This window comes from Carcharodon carcharias, chromosome 14 (assembly GCF_017639515.1).
Source record: "Carcharodon carcharias isolate sCarCar2 chromosome 14, sCarCar2.pri, whole genome shotgun sequence".
Classification (NCBI taxonomy): Eukaryota; Metazoa; Chordata; class Chondrichthyes; order Lamniformes; family Lamnidae; genus Carcharodon; species Carcharodon carcharias.
Window position 1 is genome coordinate 15,633,812 of NC_054480.1, and position 19,150 is coordinate 15,652,961.

Below are 19,150 nucleotides of genomic sequence, written 5' to 3' on the forward strand. Positions count from 1 at the left end.
CGTAACACAATATGCTTTAACCCCAGCGCAGCATGCTATTCTCACTGCCTGTAATGGGCTGAATTTACAACACCAAGCCAACACCAACAAACACAGCCAGACCCTCTAGCTCAGTGCTTCCCAAACTCCCCATTGTGACCACATTTTGAGGCTTGAAAATTGCGGTGACCCCTAGAGTGTGGGTTGGTTGAATGGGGCTGGGGGGTTGCTGGGAGAGTAATGGGGAGCTGTGCATGCAGAGGGTGGGCAGTGGGTGGGGGTTGGGGGGAAAAGAGAGAGAAAATGTGGGAAATGAGTGGAGTTCAGAGCTGTGAGAGAATGGGGGGGCCAGTTTAAGCTGCAGGGTTCTTAAATAAAAAGCACCTACCTTTTAACTGGCTTTTTGGACCAGAAATCCGGTCTCTATATATAATCAGTCAGTCAGTTAGGCCATGCTCCCCAATAAAGAAACCACGAGGGTTTAAAACTGGGCCGCACCGCTGTTAGTACTCAGTCCAAGCTCCACGGCAACATTGCTGCCTCAGAGCTCGCCACCCCAAAATTCTGTCACATGACCCCACTGGGGGTGGTGACGCACGGTAGCACTCGTTCCCGTTGTTCCTTGTACCATCCCTAATTGCCCTTTTTCAGAGGGCATTTAAGAGTCAACGACATTGCAGTGGGTCTGGAGTCACACCAGGTAAGGACAGCAAATTTCCTTCCCTAAAAGGGCATTAGTGAACCAGGAGGGTTTTTACGACAATCGACAATGGCTTCATGGTCCTCATTAGATTTTTAATTCCAGGTTTTTATTGGATTCAAATTTTGGATTTCAATTGGATAATGAACCTGGTTCCTCAGAGCATTACCCTGGGCCGTTCTGTTGAAGGGTCATGAGGACTCGAAACGTCAACTCTTTTCTTCTCAGCCGATGCTGCCAGACCTGCTGAGTTTTTCCAGGTAACTCTGAAAAAGGGCAATTAGGGATGGTACAAGGAACAACGGGAACAAGTGCTTGACAACAAAAACCTCTGCAAGTCAACAAAAATATCGTGTACAGAGCAGCTGTTGCCACCACACTCCTGTACTGCACTGAGATTTGGACTGTGTATTAGTGACACATAAAGAGCGCTAAAGAAATTCCATCAACAATACCCCCATCGCAACCTCCGAATTCAATGAGAGTGCGATTGAACATACGCCAGTGTCCTTCTTGAAGCCAGTTCCACAAGCATCCAGACAAAACTCCTGCACAATCAACTTCGGCTGGATGCTGTACCCAAACGGCCAAAAACTGTCCACCTCTCCAGGTCCTGTTCTTTCAAATGGAGGGCAAAGAAAAAGCTTCAAGAAAACATTCTGAAGCCCTCCATGAATTGACAATGACTGGGTGGGGAGCTTGCTTCCAATAGCTCAGAAAAGCAATAGCTTGTCCATCAAGCTGCATCACGCTTCAAGTCTCAACGTCTTCATGCTGACACAGAGAATGAAAAGAGAGGAAGCAAATCCTACACTTCAGATCCCATTATCAAGTGGGACCTCTTGCCCCATGTGCTCTAATGCAGCCGGTTGAGAATTGGCCTGCTCAGTCACATGAAGATCCAAGGGAAAAACTCACAACACAAGTTTTTTCGAATCAAGGGACAGCTGACCTTGCCAGGTACAAGATGCACTGCAGGAACTCACCAAGGCTCTTCAATAACACCTTCTAAATTCACAACCTCTACCACCTAGAAGGACAAAGGCAGCAGATGCATGGGAACATCATCGCCTGCAAGTTCCCCTCCAAGTCACACACCATCCTGACTATATCCCTGTTTCCTCACTGTCGCTGGGTCAAATTCCTGCAACTCCCTCCCTGACTGTGTGCGCCTACACCATATGAATTACAGCGGTTCAAGATAGCAGCTCACCACCAACTCCTCAAGGGCAATAAATGCTGGCCTTGCCAGAGATGCCCACATCCCGTGAATATAAACAAAATTCACAAGATGGAGGCAGTAACAGTGTATGGGTGAAGAGATGATGGAAGAACATAGCAAGGTGGTGCCCACAGTACATTGCAAGCAGTTAAAACTGAAGGGAAATATTTCAGAGGGCAGAAGTGTGGAACGTTGCAGTATTTTTTCTTGTTTCAATGTATGGTCAAAACAGATTTAGATAAGCAGTAAATGGAATTTGTATTTGAGTCAAGCAGCTTCTCAAACATGGCTTGGGACTTCAGATTTTATACAGAAGCTTTGGGGCGAATGCCTGCACATATTTTTGTTAATGGTTTGGCCCTGCTTTTATTGCTAGCAGTGGGCATGAGAATTACAAATAAAGCAGGGGAGCTGCATTGGAGCAAAGGAGGGCACAGACTGCCAGGCCCATGAGCTGGTGAGTGGTTGGACTTCCATTCACAGTGAAACTGCATCGCTTCTCCCGCTGTTAGTTTGATACGAGTCTCAGAGAACCATCTACGGATCACACCAAAAACATTTTGAAAGGCAGTTATATGTGTCACAAAAGATGCTAAAAGAGAATCAAAATGTTCAATGTGAAGACAATTAGCTGTGGGTTCAATTCCCTACTTCAGAGGCTTTAGCTCAAAATCCAAGACACTTCCGTAGCAGTATTGTGGGGGTGCTACACTTTGAGGTGTCGTCTGTCAGGTGCAATATTGAGCCCTGTCAGATGGCCACTGCTCTAACTGACAGGAGAGTGCGGAAGTTCTCCTCAGTGACCTCCATTAATTGTGTTTAATTGTCTGCAGATGGCAGACAATAACTGGGGTTTCATTTGAGCACGTATAAAGGGATACTTATTCAAACTGTGGTGCGGTTGAGTTAGGTGGAGTGTGCTTGTAATGGTAAACTCTTGTAAATAAATGTAAGACTGAGAAAAGATGGGCTCCAGGACGGTCTTTCACCTTTAGGCAACCATTCTCTGCTACCTTGTTCTAATCCAGAAAGTCAGTTGATGAAGGGTAGAAATGGAGCTAATCTTTATCGAGCTTCATATATTCTTTAACTCTAAATATCTAAGCATACAGGGCAATCCATCAACCAACATCACTAAACGAAAATCTGATCATTGTCACATCGCTGTGCACAAACTAGCTGCCACAACTCTTACATTACAATGTTAATACTTCAAAAAAAAAAATCATTGGCTGCAAAACGCTTTTAGAACTCCGTGGGCGTGTGAAAGACGCTATATAAATGCAAGTTCTTTCTTGAACACAAATTGGGAGTTCAGGGACAGCAACAGGACAGACAGGCTAGTGAGGTAAATAAAAATTGAAAGTATGAGGCTCACAGTCTTGTGTCTGGCTATGAATGGACAGTGTAAGGTTAGAGGAAAGATGGGCACTCAAAAAAAGATGCTCGGATGAACTAACCTCAGTGCTGGACGGATCCTCTTTCGTCCTCATGAGGACTCCACGAAGAAGGGCCGCATCTTTCGCAGCCACCGTCAGCTGCTGGATAAGACTACTGTTGTGAAGTACTTCATCTGCAGCAACCGGGGGCAATAGAACCTGCCAGAAAACAGTGGAACAATAACACAGCAATATTACAATCACATCATGTTGGGGCAAAGTTTTATCTTCTAAATATTCTTGTCCTATTCCTTCTCCAAAATCTTGTAATTTGTACTCCTGAATATTGCTGAAAAGACAGATGCGTTGCTGAAGCCTTAAGACTCGCACTCGTCAGGACAAACACAGGAATGCCAAATTTCAAAGGGTCACAAATATTCATACTAAAGGAGGGAAGGGTGATGTTTTATTTATTAATTCATGGGATGTGGGCATCGCTGGCTAGGCCAGCACTTATTGCCCATCACGAATTGCCCTTGAGATGGTCGTGGTGAGCTGACTTCTTGAACTGCTACAGTCCATGTGGTGTAGGTAATCCACAGTGATGTTAGGGAGGGAGTTCCAGGATTTTGACCCAGCGACATGTGAAGGTACAGCGATATAGTTCCAAGTCAGGATGATGAGTGGCTCAGAGGGCAATATCCACGTGGTGGTGTTCCCATGTGTCTGCTGCCCTTGCCTTTCTAGATGGTAGTGGTTGCAAGTTTGGAAGGCGCTGTCTAAATGAGCCTTGATGGGTTTCTGCAGTGCATCTTGTAGATGGTACACACTGCTGCTACTGTGCTTTGGTGGCGGAGGGACTGAATGTTTGTGAATGGGGTGCCAATCAAGCTGGCTGCTTTGCCCTCTATGGTGTTGATCTTCTTGAGTCTTGTTGGAGCTCTACTCATCCAGGCAAGTGGAGAGTCTTCCAGCACACTCTTGCCTTGTGCCTTGCCGATGGAGGAGAGGCTTTGGAGAGTCAGGAGGTGAGTTACTCACCACAGGATTCCGAACCTCTGACCTGCTCTTGTAACCACAGTATTTATATGGTTCACAAGTTGACTCTCGTTCGAAGTTTCGCATTCTTGCATTTGTCCTAATGAGTGCAAGATTGAAAGCTTAGACAATAAATATCTGAGAGCAGTGGAGGCAAGATCATTGAATATTTTTAAGGCTGAGTTAGATATGCTCTTGATTGAAAAGGGAATCAAAGGGTTTGGTGGGGGGGAGACAGGAAAGTGGAGTTGAGGCCACAATCAGATCTTGTCAGGCTCGAGGGGTCGAATGGCCAATTCTGCTTCTAATTCATATGTACGTTTTCTTACATTACACTTCATCTGCCAATTTTTTGCCAACTCACTTAACTGGCCTAAACCCCTTTGTAGACTCTATTGTCCACTTCATAATTTACTTTCCTAACTATCTTTGTGTCATCAGCAAACTTAGCAACCGTACATTCAGTGCCTTCAACCAAGTCATTTATATAGATTGTAAGAAGTTGAGACCCAAGCACTGATTTCGGTGGTGCTCGACTTGCCAACCCAGAAATGACTCATTTATTCCTATTCTCTGCTTCCTGTTGGCTGACAAGTCCACCATCCATGATATTATGCTCCCTACACATTGAGCTCTTATTTTGCACAGTAACCATTGATGTGGCACATTATCAAACACCTTTAGGAAATCCAAGTACAGCACATCTACAAGTTCGCCTTTATGCATATTACTCATCCCATCCTCGAAGAAATCTAATAAGTTAGTCAAACAACAATTTTCCCTTTCACAAAAACCTTAATGCAATCAGGCAGAGTCAGCATGGTTAAGTGCCCTGCTATAGCCTCCTTAACAATAGATTCCAGCATTTTCCCTAAGACAGGTGTTGGGCTAATTGGCTTGTAGTTTCCTGCTTTCCGTGTCCCTCCTTTCTTGAAAAGAGAATTCCAATCTGATGGGATTCCAGGATCTAGGGAATCTTGGAAAATAACAAGCAATGCATCTACTATCTCAGCAGCCACTTCTTTTAAGACTCTGGGATGAAGCTCATCAGGTCCTGGTGACTTGTCAGCTTTTAGTGCTAAAAGCCAAGTACCATTTCTCTGATGATTGAAATTGTTTTAAGTTCATCCCTCCCCATCACCTCGATTTACAAGTATTTCTGGGAAGTTGTTTGTGTTTTCCATGTGAAGACATTCAAAATACCTGCTCAACATTTCTGCCATTTCCTTATTTTCCATTATTAATTCTCCAGATTCACTCTCCAGAGGACCCACACTGACTTCAGTTATTCTTTTCCTTTTCAAATACATGCAGAAACTCTTACTGTTTTTTATATTTCTCGCTAGCTTTCTCGTTATTATCTCCTTCATTTTTTAAATCATTCTTTGGGGATTTTTAAATTCCGTCAAATCTTCTTACCTGCCACTAACCTTTGCGGAATTGTATGTTTTTTCTTTCAATGTGAAGCCATCTTTAACTTGCTTAGTTAGCCACACATTAAGTCTTCCTTTCTCACTGGAATGTATCTTTGCTGAGTATTCTGAACTAACTCCATAAAGGTCCTCCACTGCAACTCTACTGACTTATCCCTTAACCTAATTTCCCACTTCACTTTAACCAGTTCCATCTTCATGCCCTTGTAACTGCCTTTACGTTTAAAACACTTGTCTTAGACCACCTCTTCTCTCCCTCAAACTGAATGCAAAATTCAATCATGTTATGACCACTGCTACTCAGAGGCTCCTTTGCTGTGAGGTCATTAATTAATCCTGCATCTTTGCAGACTGGCAGATCTAGAATAGCCTGCTCTCTGGTTGGTTCCAGAGCATGCTGCTCTAAGGAACAGTCCTGAAAACAATCTTTAAGGTCCTCTTCCAAGCTACCTGTGCCAATCTGATTCCTCCAATCTATCTGGAGATTATCATCCATGATTATTGCAGTGCCTTTCTTACAAGTCCCCATTATTTCTTCCTGTGCAGCCAGCCTACAGCATGGTTACTGTTAGGAGGCATATAAACTATTCCCATAAATGACTTCTTCCCTTTGCTACCCAAACCAATTCTACATCTGCATCTTAGAACCAAGGTCAACTCTCTCTATTGTGCTAGTATCATCCTTAATTAATAGAGCTATCCTTCCACCTTTTCCTAGCTTCCTATCCTTCCAAAGTGTCAAGTACCCTTGAATATTCAGGTCCCAACATTGGTCAGCTTGGAGCCACGTCTCTGTAATGGATATCAGGTCATTCATATTTATTTATATTTGAGCTGACAATTCACCTGTTTGTTACGAATACTATAAGCATTCAGATACAGAGCCTTTAGTTTCGTTTTATTATTTTTGCAAATTCTGGCCTTATCTGCTGACACTCTCAAGTTTGTACACTCTAATTATTATTACACTTATTGATCCCTTTGTTCATTTGCTTTGTCATTTTGATTTTAATTCATCACATCTTCCTTCAAATGATTTCTCACCCCTACTATTTAGTTTAATGCCCTCTCTACCAACCTAGTTATATGACTCACGGAAACACTGGTCCCAGTTTGGTGTTATGATCCGAGTTGACATTACTACCGGACAAGCCAGATCCCAGGATGGAACCCGGCTTGACAGATCCTAACTTTTATTTTTTGTTTAGAAACGTGGAGGGTGGCTACTGAACAGAGTCACAGGAGTCAGCTGATGAACTTTTAACAAAAGAATAAAACATTTATTAAACAAAAGATGAACTGTATTACAATGCCCCTTCACCCACAACTATACCTTTGCAGATATACACAGATTCATAAGGATAACACAAGTTACAAAAGCTATCTTCTCTCATTTTCACAGTAAGTACACAGTCCATGTAAATCAATAGGTGACCTGTGGTTAGACACACCACACTCTGAAACTGAGTGACAGATGTCACCCCAAACAGATGCTATAGATTCCTCATTAACTCCCCCCAGGCGCTTGTTATACCCATGAACCAACCAGTCTCATTGAATTCCGTCTTTCACACGAGCATTTCCAATCCCACTCTCGAAGTACCCACTTTGGAATCTTCTCCCGGACGCCTTCCACAAGGGTCCACCTCCAGGGTTTTAAATTCTCCCCGCCATGTTCTCCTCCCCAGGATCGCCACATGCATTCAAGCTTTGCCCTCCACACACACTCTCTCAGATACTCAGCATGCCAACAGGACACCATTGCTTCACATGCTCATAATAAGGAGTGAGCAACCTTTGGCTGTCTCCTCAAATCTTCCGGCTTCTTGCAAGTCCGTTTTGCTTTAAGTCTGTGTCCTGCCGCTTTCACCCTTTAAGCTTGAAGCCTTCCTCTGCTCGTCACTCTTAACAGGACCCTTTCTAGATTTCTGTTCTTTTCCTTTGACTAAAAGGTCTTCTTGGGACCCCTCCTGTACCACTCCCTGGTTTTGGCTGCTCTAGTTTGGGACTTGCTGACTATCCTTCTCCTGTGCTGCTCCTCCTGGCAACTCCTTTCAAATTAGCTGAAACTACTTTTTCTGTTTTTCTCCCATCTCTGTGGGCCCATCTCTCTGGGCCCCTGTTTGCTAGGCAACAGCACAGATTTTTTTCTATCTTGTGTTTATTTTAACTTCCCTTCAAGAGTCATAAGACCTCATTAGAATGCAGGCATATTTTAAAGTGAAACCGAAACTCAAGTTCCCCATTTTCTTAAAACAAATACAGAAATACAAATTAAATTTAAAATTAAAGCTAAAACTTAAACTTAAAGCTATAGCTGATTCCAAACATCCACAAATACTTGAACTATCTCTAGTTCCTAACAATGGGCTCAGGTAAAGACTGTCCCAAAAGGTACAGCACTCATTTCCCCAGTACTGGTGCCAGTGCCCCATGTATCAAAACTCATTTCTACCACACCGACCTTTGAGCCATGCATTCAACTCCCTAATCTTATTTTTGCCAATTTGCTTGTGGCTCAGTTAATAATCTAGAGATTATTAACTTTGAGTTACACTTTTTAAATTTAGTCTCTAGGTGCTCATGCTCCCTGCACAGAACCTCTTTCCTAGTCCTATCTATGTCATTAGTGCCTATGTGGACCAGACCACGAATACCAGGTTCTCCCCCTTCCACTGCAAGCTCCTCTCTGGCGCAGAGCAGATGCCCCAAACCCTGGCACCGAGCAAGGTACGCAGTCTGTGGGCACTCAGTCTCAGCTGCAGAGAGCCGTGTCTATTCCCCCGACTATACTGTCCCCACTACAACTACAATCCTATTAACTCCCCACGCTTAAATGGCTCTCTGTATCATGGTATGTTCACTCATCCACCCTGCAATGCCCCCGCCCTCATTTACAAGCTCCAAGAACCTTGAACCTGTTGGACAACTGCAAAGGCTGAAACTCCTTCGCTTCTACCTTCTTCAACCCCTTTTCCCCCTTATTCGCAGTCACACCCTCCTGTCCCTGACCATGGGCCAAATCAAGCAACCTTATCTTAAGGTGTGGGAATGCCTTCTGTAACAAAATGCCCAGGCAACTTTCCCCTTCCCAGATGCCTTGCAGTGTCTGTAGCTCGGCCTCCACCTCAACGACTGAGCTGAAGCTCCTCAAGCCGCAGCATTACTGTGGGTGCCTTTGCCATGGATCACGCTGGCGCCCACCTTCTCCCACATGCTGCAGCATCAACACATTATCTGCCCAGCCATCTTTATTGTGGTTTAATTAACTAATTTGTTTATTTTTAAATTAAATTTGAATTAATGCATCTAGTCTGGCTTGTGCTCATATTATTATTTCAATTGATGTTCTACCTACCCCGATTGAAATTCCCTAGTTCAGACAAGATGAATAGGAAATAGTCACCAACCAATGACCTAACTGCTTTCCTGTGATGTCGCACCTTGATTTTTGATTCCAAACAGGGGCTCTGACTGGCTCCTCTATGCCCCCCACTGTCACTCCAAATTCCTGCTCGGTCCCTCCAAATTCCCACTTCTCTCACTGGTTTATGGCCCCTCAAAATTCTCTCTCCAAGCACGCCTCTCTTTTCAGCATTATTCAAGTTCTGTACTAGCAAGTGACCATTTGTGCCCTCTGGCTTCATACAAGTAATGTCATAGGAGAGCCTCTATGAGCATACTGATGGCGAGAGGTATCTAATACTCTGCATCTGTTAATCTGCAAGGACTATGCACAGGACCCAGCCAATATCTGTTCTAAAAAGGCAACTCTGTGGAGTAAACAGGGCCCCAAACACACCTGAAGTTGCAAATCTATAGGTAACAGGGCGAGAGGAAAGAGGGGCTAAAGAATTCCCACAAACCACAAGGCCACCAGCATGTCACTTGTCCCAACATAGCACACTAAACATAAAAAAGGGACACACAGCCTCATCCACAAGAGTTATCACAGGGTTTTCTCAGCAACAAAAAGCATTTGTTAAACTATTTTGCTGCCGATATCAACAGCATCCTGGAGGTCTGAGGTAGATGCAGTCATTTTGTTTGTCCACTTTCTCCCTCAGGAACTTACAACATAGGCAGCTATCCAGCCCTTTGGGCCTGCGCTGGCTCATTGAATAAGTAGTCATGCATTCTCCCACACACCTGCTCTTTGTCCATAACCCTGCAAATTCCTCATGCTCAACCATCTGTCCAGCTCTCTTTTCAAATTATTGAAGGAATCAGCTTCCGCCGTCCTTTCAGGTGGAACTTTGGAAATCCTGTCAACTCCCAGTGGAAAAAAAAATCCTCCTGATTAGTTTACCAGCAGTTCAAGAGAACTTTTCTTTTTTTAAAGCCAGCATGTTAACAAGCCCAGTGAGAGGGGGCGCAATTCTAGAATTAGTCTTGGGAAATGAAGCTGGGCAAGTGGTTGATGTAGCAGTGGGTGACCATCTTGGAGATGGTGACCATAATACAGTTAGATTTAACGTCATTATGGAAAAGGACAAAGATAGCACAGGGGTAAAAGTTGTAAGTTGTGGGTGGGGGGGGGGGAGACAAATCTTATGAAGCTGAGAAGTGATCTGACGAAAGTGGACTGGATGCAGCTAATAGAAGGGAAATCAGTGACAAATTAACAGGAGCATTCAAAAAGCTAGATTCTATTTGCACAATGTAGAGATATACCCACAAAGAAAAAGAGTGGTAATACCAAATCTAAAGCCCCCTAGTTGTCCAGAAGCATACAGGATAAAGCAGAAGAAGAAAGCTTATGGCAGGGGAGGTGGTGGCATAGTATTATTGTCACTGAGTTGGTAATCCAGAGACCCAGGGTAATGCTCTGGGGACCCGGGTTTGAATCCCACCACGGCAGATAGTGGAATTTGAACTCAATTAAAAATCTGGAATTAAAATTCTGATGATGACCATGAAGCCACTGCCGATCGTAGTTAAAAACCTTTCTGGTTCATTCATGTCCTTTAGGGAAGGAAATCTGCTGTCCTTGCCTGGTCTGGCCTACATGTGACTCCAGACCCACAGCAATGTGGTTGACTCTTAAATGCCCTCTAACCAAGGGCAATAAGGGATGGGCAATAAATGCTGGCCTAGCCAGCGACGCCCACATCCCATGAACGAATAAAAAAAGTGACAAAAAAAACTTAACATTGTAGAAAGCCTAGTGAAGTATAGAAAGTAAAAATAGGAAATTAGGAAAGAGAGGATGTGAAAAAATATTGGCAGGTAAAAATCAAGGAAAACCCAAAGATGTCTTATCAGTACATTAAGAGCAACAGGACAACTAAGGAAAGGGTCAGTCAGTCCTATTAGAGATGCACAAGGTAAATTATGCGTGGATGCAGAAGATGTGGGCAGGGTTCCTAATAAGTACTTTGTCTCTGTCTTCACAAAGGAGAGAGATAATGCAGATATTCAAGTTAAAGAGGAGTAATGTGAAATATTAGATGCAATAAACATACTGAGTAGTAGTAGTACTGCAGGGACTGTCATCCCTGAAAGTGGATAAATCACCAGGGCCAGATGGATTGTATCCAGGCTGTGAAAGAAAGCCAGGGAGGAAATAGTGGATGCTCTGAGGATCATTTTCCAATCCTCACTTAATAAAGTGAGGTACCAGAGGACTGGATGTCTGCAAATGTTGCACCATCATTTAAAACGGATGCAAGGGATAGGCCAGAAAATTATAGGTTCATCAGTCTGAATTTGGTGGTGGGCAAATTATTAGAATTAATTCTGAGACACAGGATAAAGCGTCACTTAGAAAGGAACAGATTAATCAGGGATAGTCAGCATGATTTTGTTAGGGGAAGGTCACGTCTCAATAATTTAATCGAATTTTTTGAGAAAGTAACAAGGAAAATTGATGAGAGTAGGGCTGTGGATGATTTTTACATGGGTTTTAGTCAAACATTTGACAAGGTCCCACATGGCAGGCTGGTTAGAAACGTAAAAGCCGTTGGGATACCGGGGAACGTGGCGAGTTGGATTCAAAATTGGCTCAGCAACGGGAAACAAAGAGTCATGGTCGATAATTGCTTTTTCCGAATAGCAAGCAGTTTCCAGTGGCGTTCCACAGTGAGTGTTGAGTCCCTTGTTGTTTGTTGTATATATGAATGATTTGGACTAAAATGTGGGTGGCATGATGGAGAAATTTGCAGATGACGCAGAAATTGGCCGTGTACAGTAGCTGATTGTGAAAAGGATAGCCGTCGCCTCCAGAATTATATCAATGGTTTGGTTGAGTGGGTGGAAAAATGGAATATGGAATTCAATTTACATAAGTGTGAGATAATGCGCTTGGGGAGGGCAAACAAAACTAGGGGATACACAATAAAGGGGAGGATACTGAGAGGGGTAGAGGAAATGAGACATCTTGGAGCGCATGTCCACAGGTCCCTGAAGGCAAGACAGGTGGATAAGGTGGTAAACAAAGCATATGGAATGCTTTCCTTTATTGGACCAGGTATTCAAGAATGTAATGATGGAACCGTTCGGCCACAGCTGGAATTTTATGCATAGTTCTGGTCACCATGTTACAGGAAGGACATAATTGCTCTGGAGGGAGTGCAGAAGAGATTTACAAGAATGTTGCCAAGCCTTGGAAATTGCAGCTATGAGCAAAGAGTGGATAGGCTAGGGTTGTTTTCCTCAGATCAGAGGCGGATGAGGGGTGACTTTATCGAGGTGTACAAAATTATGAAGGGCCTAGAATGGGTAGACAGGAAAGACCCATTTCCTCTAGCACAGAGGGCAATTACCAGGGGGCAAAGATTTAAGGTGATTGGTAGGAGGATTGGAGGAGACATGAGGAAAAACTCCTTTACCCAGAGAGTGGTGGGTCTTTGGAATTTGCTGCCTGGTTTGGTGCTGGAGGCAGAAACTCATTGACAAGGTGCCTGGATCCGCACCTGAAGTGCTGTAGCCTGCAAGGCTGAGGACTGGGTGCTGGAAGGTGGGATTGGAATGGGCGGCAAGTTTATTTTTTCTTTTCGGCCGGCACAAGACACGATGGGCTGAATGGCCTTTCTGTGCTGCAACTTTTCTGTGATTCCTGGTTCAGTTGAAGAAAAACTCTGTTCTCGATATCTTAGATAATGGTACCACCGTCAGGGCATAACTCTTACTTCAGGCTGCTATGCACACGTCAGCTAAACAACATCTGGAATTTTATTCTCTCCCTGTCTCCAGTTGTTGTTGCATCAAATGGCTTTTCTTTGTCTTACATATCAAACATCTTACTTGCAAACACATTCGCTCTCAACTTCTACCGTTAAAAAAGGTCATTTTTTTTTCTGTATCTACAACGAAAGCCACATCTGGAAATGAGACACGTCTTTAGTAACTGCATCAAGAGGTTACATATACAATTTGTCAGACGTTATAGGAGCAGAGAAAATGCAAAGGTTTTGCTCTGAGGCAAGGCCTCAGAGGCCAGTGTTCCAAAATTGTTCAAATGACCCGGATTCAAAGCATTGAGAAATTTGCAGGAAACACCAAACTTAGGAGGGGTGGTGGGATTGGAAATGCTAGCTCAGGAGTTACACAGAAACACACACACAAGTTACAGCAACAACTTGGATTTATATAGCCACTTTAACACAGTAAAAATATCCCCCAAGGTGTTTCACAAAAACCTTATCACACTAAATTTGACATGCAAGGAGATAGTGGGGCAGGTGAAATAAAGCTTGGTCAAAGAGGTAGATTTTAGGGAGCGCCTGACCGGAAGAGAGGGATAGAGAGATGGAGAGGTTTGAGGTGGGGGGGGTGGGGGGGGGGATTCCAGAGTTTAGGGCCAAGGCAGCTTCAAAGCATGACAGCCAAAGGCAGAGAAAATGAAAATCGTGGATAGGCAAGAGGCCAAAATGAGCAAAGCCAAGATTCGAGGATTGGAGGAGGTTCCAGAGATAAGGAGCTTTCAAGCCGCAGAGGGATCTGAACACAAGAATGAGTATTAAAACTGCATTCCCAGTATGCTTTCTTAACCAACTTATCTACCTGTCCCGCTACCTTAAGGTGGACGTGTACACCAAAGTCCCTCTGATCCTCGGTACTTCCCAGGGTCCTACCATTCATCGTGCATTCCCGTGCCTTGTTTGTCCTGCCCAAGTGCATCACCTCACACTTATCTGGATTAAATTCCATTTGCCATTGGTCAGCCCATCTGACCAGCCCGTCTATATCCTCCTGTAATCTAAGGCTATCCTCCTCATTATTTACCACCCAACCAATTTTCGTGTCATCCGCGAACTTACTGCTCAACCCTCCTACATTCAAGTCTAAATCGTTTATATATACCACAAACAGCAAGGGACCCAACACCGATCCCTGTGGAACCCCACTGGACACGGGCATCCAGTCACAAAAACATCCCTCGACCATCACCCTCTGCTTCCTGCCACTCAGCCAATTCTGGATCCATTTTGCTAAATTGCCTTGGATCCCATGGGCTCTTACCTTTGTTATCAGTCTCCCATGCAGGACCTTATCAAAAGCCTTGCTAAAGTCCAAGTAGACTACTTCAAATGCATTGCCCTCATCTACACACCTGATCACCTCTTCGAAAAACTCAATCAAATTGGCCAGACGTGACCTCCCCTCAACAAAACCTTGATTAACCCTGCCTCTCCAAGTGTATATTAATTCTGTCCCTCAGAATTGCTTCCAATAGTTACCCCACCACTGAGGTTAGACTGACTGGCCTGTCGTTCCCTGGTTTATCCCTTCCTCCCATCTTGAAAAACGGTACCACAGTGGCTGTTCTCCAGTCCGCTGGCACCTCTCCTGTGGCCAGAGAGGTATTGAAAATTATTGCCAGCGCCCCTACTATCTCCTCCCTTGACTCACTCAATAGCCTGGGATATATTTCACCCAGGCCTGGAGATTTATCTATGTTTAAACCTGCCAGACCACTTAGAACCTCTTCCCTTTCTATGCTAATTTATTTAGTTATATCACAGTCCTTCTGCCTGATTTCCATACCCACATCATCCCTCTCACTTGTGAACACCGACACAAAGTACTCATTTAGAACCCTACCTACGTCTTCCTGCTCCACACACAAATTACCACTATGGTCCTTAATGGGCCCTACTCTTTCCCTCTTACTCTTAATGTACTTGTAAAATAACTTTGGATTTTCCTTTATTTTTCCTGCCAATGTTTTTCCACGCCCTCTTTTTGCTTCCCTAATTTCCTTTTTAAATTCCTCCTTCCCCCCCCTTCCCCCCAAACACATAGAATAAATACCTAGAGGAGTATACAATCAAAACCCATTACAATTTTGAATACCTCAAAACGGTGCATCTCAGTGGATCGTGCTCTTGCCTGAGTCAGAAGCGATGAGGGTTTGAATCGTGCTCCAGAGACTTGAGCACACAATCGAGGCTGACACTGCAGTGCAGTGCTGAGGGAGTGCCGAGCAGAGAAAAAAAATAAGGGAGCCAATCAAGTGGTGGAGGTGGTGCAGTGAAGGACTCTGATAGTCAGGAATTATAAGGAAAAATTTAGGAGAATGGCCTTGTGAAGAAGGCACTCGAGAGCTGTACTTCAAGAAGCAAAGCAAAGCGGCAGATGAAGTTAACCCAATGTTGAATCTGAAATTAAGGTTTAAACCAAAAGGGTAAGTTTAGGGCTGATAGGAAGAAGTTCTTTTTCAACTTAAAATCCCAGATAGAGAAGGGGAGGCATTGGAATCCTTTAAGAATTAGAAGGTGCAACATGGAAGGAGAGGTGGGAGAAATCCGTCAAGATCTCTCCAGACAGATACATTAAAAATGAGCTCACTCCCTTTCCTCAACACAACAGACTGCAGGTGATGTTATAAAATTGTAACAGGGGCAGGAGTAGACCATTCAGCCTCTCGAGCCTGCTCTGCCAGTCAATAAGGTCATGGCTGATCTGATTGTGGTCTTAACTCTACATTCCTGCTTGCCCACCTCCCCCACCCCTGGACACCCTTGCCAATCTAAATCAACCTTGAATATATTCAATGACCCAGTCCCCATTGTCCTTTTGGGAAGAGAATTCCAAACACTAATAACTCTCAGAAAAGTAATTCCTCCTTATCTGTGTCTTAAATGGGATCTTTAAACTATGCCCACTAGTTCTAGATTCCTCCACAAGCGGAAACATTCTTTCAGCATCAACCCTGTCAAGCCCCATCAGAATCTTATGTTTCAATAAGATCAGCTCTCATTCTTCTAAACTCCAGTGAGTATAGGCCCAACCTTTAAGGCAAACCCCTTCACCCCGGGAAACCTCTGAACCATTTCCAAGGCAAAGTACATCCCTCCTTCAGTAACGTGACCATAGAGCAGAGAAGGTTATAGGAAGATCTAACAGAGGCATTCAAAATGATGAGGGCTTTTGATAGAGCAAGTAGGGAGAAGCTGTTCCCTCTGGCTAATGCTCTGGTGACATGGGCTCAGATCCCAACTTGGCAGCTGGTGGAATTTAAATTCAGTCTATAACAAATCTGGAATTGAAAGCTAGTCTCAGTAACGGTGACCATGAAACTATCAATTGTCATTTCAAACCCATCTGATTCACTAATGCCCTTTAGGGAAGGAAATCTGCCTTCCTTACCTGGTCTGGCACACATGTGATTCCAGATCCCTGCCCTCTAAAATGGCCAAGCTAACCACTCATTTCTGGGGAAATTAGGAATGGGCAACAAATGCCGGCCTTGCCAGTGACACCCACATTACATGAAAGGATTTTTGAAAAGTGGATCAGTAACTCGAGGTCATAGAATTAAAATGATCAGCAAAAGAACTAGAGAAATTAGGTTTTTTTTGTACCTCCCACACATCGGCTTCTTATAACCTGGAATTCACTAGCTTTCAGGGTGGTCAAATCAGATTCCATGCAAAATTTCAAAAGGCAATTGAACGTGTACTCATGCAAAGAGGATTCTGTGGGCTGAGGGAGTAAATTGGACAGCCTGGCCAGAGGTGATGGGCCAAATGGCCACTTCCGAGACTTTAAGATTCTTAAAGTATCGAATCAGGGCCACGTCCCGCCGGCACTATGGCTAAGTGCCATGAACAGACGAAAGCTGTCATCTTTCTACATGGCGGAGAAAATCATGTTTTGGAGGGGAATAGGGCAATATTTTTTAAGATTTAGAAACGGATCCATTCTGACAAAGGCTGAGCTTGTCTCGACTCCCCACAAAATGCTGTCTGACCTTCTGAGTGGTTCCTGCGTCTTTTTTGTTTCAGAATTCCACATCTTCCACATGTTTTTTTTGCTTTGTACAGCTGCTTTTGTGTGGTGAGCGCGCAGTGATTTTAGACAGAATAAAGCATTACATTTTTTTCGCCCCAGATGGACAGCTTTTGACAGGAAAAATAACTTGTATAAATAAGAGCTCACAATATTTCAGAATTGTTTAACGAAGCTCTGTACTGTGCCAAAATCAATCCTGTTGCTATCGAATGCCTGTGTCTCACCCTCCAAGCCAAGGGCTCCTTTGGCCCTGGTCTGGTCTGCCCTGCCTCCTCTTTAATCTACAGGCCCACAAATACCTCCAGCTCCACAATCACCCAAGATCTCCAACTGGCATCTTGCACGTCTCTGATTATCATCAGCCCACCACTGGCAGCTAGGCCCTAAACTCTGGAATTCTCTCCCTAAACCTCTCCCCCCTCCTACCAGATGTTCTTTAACACCTCTTTGACCAAGATTTTGCTTACCTTCCCTAATATCTCCTTACACAGCTTGAGGGCCAAACATTCTTTCATTTACACTCCTATGAGGCACCTTTGAACACGTAACCATGTAAAAGGTGCAAGTTGTTATTGTTGCTCCTCCCAGTCTCATTCCCGGGAATAAATCCCTGCTCAATACACCAAATTCTCTCTAATTCCGGTGCCAGCAGAGAATCTTCAGCTTCCTGCCTCAGTTCCAGGAATACTGCTGCTCCCATTCTCAATCCAAGGAATAGAAACTAGGAGCAGGAGTAGGCCATTTGGCCCTTCGAGCCTGCTCCACCATTCACTATGATCATCCAACTCATTAGCCTGCTCCCGCTTTGATCCCTTTCGCCCCAAGAGCTATATCTAACTCCTTCTTGAAAACATACAATGTTTTGGCCTCAACTACTTTGTGGTAGCGAATTCCACAGGCTCACCACTCTCTGGGTGAAGAAATTTCTCTTATATCAGTTCTAAATGGTCCACCCCATATCCTCAGACTGTGACCCCTGGTTCTGGAGTCCCCCACTATTGGGAACACCCTTCCTGCATCTACCCTGTCTAGTCCTTTTAGAATTTTATAAGTTTCTATGAGATCCCCCCCTCATTCTTCTGAATGACTCTGCCCCAAGGCTTCAGCCAGGTTTTGAGTTTACTACAGCCCGTTCCACTTATGTTTCACTTGGGGCCTGCTCAGTATTTCCAGCACTTTCTGTAACTCCCTCGCTGCTCTGGCTGAGACCAGAACAAAATTAATCTTCAAACAATATTAAAACTCTTCAATCTACATTTCAGGCTTGAGGACCGAGCACGTGCTGCACTACTGGGGTGTCATTTTTCAGGTGAGAGATGAAAGTGAGGCCCCAGTCCACCCCTCACTGGCAGGAAAAGATACAGCACAATTTTAAAAAGCACCAGGGGAGTTATCCCCAGCCTCCTGGCCAATATTTATTTCTCAGTCAACATTAGTAAAACAGATTAACTGGTCACTGTCAAATTGGTGTTTGAGGGAGCTTTTGCTGTATATAAATAGCCTGCCATGTTGAACACTGAAAATATTTGATTGGCTGTAAAGAACTTGGGAAGTGCTGGGAAGGGCAGCAGATAGATGGGAACACCACCACCACCTGGAAATTCCCCTCCAAGTCGCTCACCATCCTGACTTGGAAATATATCGCCGTTCCTTCACTGTCGCTGGGTCAAGGTCCTGGAACTCCCTCCCTAACAGCACTGTGGGTGTACCTACACCACATGGACTACAGCAGTTCGAGAAGGCAGCTCACCACCTTCTCAAGGGCAAATGGGGATGGATACTAAATGCTGGCTTAGCCAGCCAAGCCCACATCCCATGAATGAATTTAAAAAGCCACAAAAGGCACTATACAATTCTTCATTTAATCAAATCTCCACTTTACCTTCTCCAAGGGGAAAACAAAATAAGGGAGGCGAACAAACAATGGAGATAGTGCAGTGAAGAATTCCAATACTGATGATTGGTGTCAGAAGATTGAATTGTATGGAAAGACTTAGGGCGGAATTTTCCAGCCTGCTTGCCAGCCAGCAGGATCTTCCAGTCCTGGGGAAGCCAATGGACTTCTGGCTGGCCTGCCACATCCACCATGGCAGGACCCACCATGCCGGGGGGGGGGGGGGGGGGGAGAATCCAGTCTTAGACTTTTGATCTTGAGAAGGCA